This window comes from Aptenodytes forsteri, unplaced genomic scaffold, assembly GCF_000699145.1.
Source record: "Aptenodytes forsteri isolate BGI_AS27 unplaced genomic scaffold, ASM69914v1 Scaffold323, whole genome shotgun sequence".
Lineage (NCBI taxonomy): Eukaryota > Metazoa > Chordata > Aves > Sphenisciformes > Spheniscidae > Aptenodytes > Aptenodytes forsteri.
This window is the reverse complement of record NW_008795323.1, coordinates 1431270-1433923: the sequence shown is the minus strand read 5'-3', so window position 1 is coordinate 1433923 and position 2654 is coordinate 1431270. Positions and strand designations below refer to the sequence as shown.

At 36.9% G+C, this 2654-nt stretch overlaps 1 protein-coding gene across 1 annotated transcript in view; it reads left to right on the top strand.

Moving 5' to 3' along the window:
* Nucleotides 1-1625: 1625 nt before the first annotated feature.
* RNF185 (ring finger protein 185) overlaps nucleotides 1626-2654 on the top strand; it is a 12125-nt gene continuing 11096 nt past the window's right edge. The window contains exon 1 of the mRNA XM_009280008.2: nucleotides 1626-1705. The gene's annotated coding sequence lies outside the window, so the exon portion shown is untranslated. The remainder of the gene's footprint in view (nucleotides 1706-2654) is intronic.

Sequence of the window (2654 nt, the reverse complement as noted above, 5' to 3'; positions counted from 1 at the left end):
TTTCCTCCGAAATCCCCGTTTTTAGCGGCCTGCTGGTGCCTGGGCCCCCTCGCTCTGCGGCAAAGCTGAAACCCTCTGCGAGGAGAAGCGCCTGTTTCGCGTTAGATAAATGTCTGGCTCTGGGTATGGTCGCAAAACCTTAGCTTCTGGTACATGCCATTATTTTTTTTTTTCCTGTTGGGGATTGCTTATTACTTCTTAAGCCACATCGTAACTATTTTATTTTATTTTTACATTTTGCTGCTAACCTGGTTAGCCCATTTAAAGGGCATTTAATGTTTTACATAACACTCCAGACCAGGAAAATGCTCAGGCAGTATTACCCAACTGGTTATATCAGTTTGTTTTTTTTTTTCCTTTGGACTTTACGAGGTAAGAGGATAAAATCTTTGTCTGAAGATTTGTGCAACATTTTCTTGGAGTCTATATTATACTTTTATGGAATGGTAAAAAAAAAATTACTTTAATCACTTGCTTTTTTTGATAGTTTGTAACAATGTCTTGCATTTGTGAGGTACATTGAATCCTTAGAGTTGCCAAAACAGCCTTTCAGCAAGGCTCTTATCCTGGAAGCAGCAGCTGTAACACGGACATACCTTGCAGAATCCCAGTTAATGAAATGAGGCCAAGCAAGGGCACGTTGGTCTGTGAGGCAAATGGCTGATCTTGCAAGACCAAGTGATCACGCAAACTTGTATGTTGGGACCCGTTTATGGTAATACTAAAAAGCAGGTACGTGATGCTGTACAGGTTACAGGAAGTGGAAAGATGAACTCAGAAAATGTTGCCGAGGTGTTAAAATGTAACATGTTTGGGGGGCAGAATAAAAAGGTAGTGAGAGATAAATGTGTATTTGATGATTAACAGTAGGACTTTAGTCAGGTATTTGCTAAGAACATCTAAAAATGACTGTCAAGAAGTAAATGTACTTTCTTCTGGGCACTGTCAGCAATTATCAACTAAGGTTACCTGTTCGTTTTACTCAAAGTCCAGGCTATTGTAATAGGTTAAAAATCAGATTTTTGTTGAACTTATGAGTAGGCGTATTTATATAAACTCTGAGTAATATTTTTAGATTTAGATAGAATTTCTAAATGTTAATATTCCTTTTATAAAATTTGTCATATATGTCTGAAAATGACATTGTCACTGTAGTGATAAGAAAAATAACTCGACAAGTTTTCCTTTTGATTTAAACAGCAAAAAGTTCAGAAAATAAATCAGAACTTATTTCAGAAACAGACTAGATTTGGATTATTTCAATTTCAGTAATCCTAGATAAAGTAAGATTAATTAGGAAAGAAATACGGAAAAGTGTCTTTCTAGTGGAATTCTACATCCAACAGTGCTCTTCTTTTTATTTCATTGTTATGTATTAGATACTGCAAAGAGGAATAAACTTTGGGTTTTATTAATAAACTAGCCAGAGTCCTATATCCTCACCAAAATTTTTTATCATTGCTCATGAAAGAAGATTAAAAAGTAAATACTTCAAACATCCTAATGTCGTAGTGCTGTGAACGTGTATTCTACAACTGTTTCATACAAATGACATTAGCTTTTAATTTATATTCCCCCTCTGTCTTTCTCAGGTTGAATTATTGTTCACCTGCTGTGTTTCCAGTGGATTTTTTTGTACGCTTTAACTTATGGTGGAACTCTCCCAGTCTGTCTTGAAGTGCCTCTCTTGTATTTTTAGAGTCAGGTCAGTGTACTTTGGCAAATGCAGGCATTTCTTGTTTGCTGAGCTCAGAAACGTGATCTTTTACAGTAGCCATTCGGCTCGCATTTTCCTGGTGTGCAGTTGCTCCCGCTAGATTTATAGATTTAGTTTTTTAGAGTATTTGAGTAAAATTTCTTTCTTACTGCCTGTTAGTGAGATTCATACACAGTATTTATACATGGTACACAGACCTTACCAGTTTCCTGCAGTCTTTCAATGGACCTCCTGTGCTCTCTGTTGTCATGAAACTTTCAGGTCCCAGTGTGCCATCTGCTTCTCAGAGGTGCAGTTTCACCATCTCTTATTCCATGCTTATTCTTTACGCAACTCAGTGGGATTTGTGCTGGATCCCTAAACATGTATCTTCACTTCCATGTCTTCTTCATGCTCCACCAGACTCTTTATTTAGGAAGACTACTTGAAAATGGGTTCTTTGTTTCTTAACCATTCATCTGTTGCCACTCCTAATTCTTGGATGTAGTAAATGTCAGTGATTCAGTCATTTTCAGAACAACCTGTTGGGATATCATAGGGGTCATGATTTAAAGGAACTAAACAGCTAATATAGATGGCTTTTAAATAAGAAAGATACTGTTTTCCTCTAAATATCTACAGAGCAAAGAAGCAAGAAAGAAAAAAGAGAAGGTCTTTGAATGCTTGCAGTTAGATCACAGCTGATTTTTATATCCTTTCACTTGTTTTGTTTGCTACTCATCATGCGTCTAGGGTTGATTTGGAGACCTGATCTAAAGGACAAGGGTTTAGCAAACCTGGACGGGCATCTCTAAATTCATTTTACTTAACCCCAGAAGTCATGTTACATCCCAGTGTACTCACAGTCTTTCCTCTGAACTCTAAATCAAAATGAAAATGGGGTTGGTTTGGCCTGTTGTGTTGGTTGGGCTTTTTGTTTGGGTTTTTTTTTTTTTTT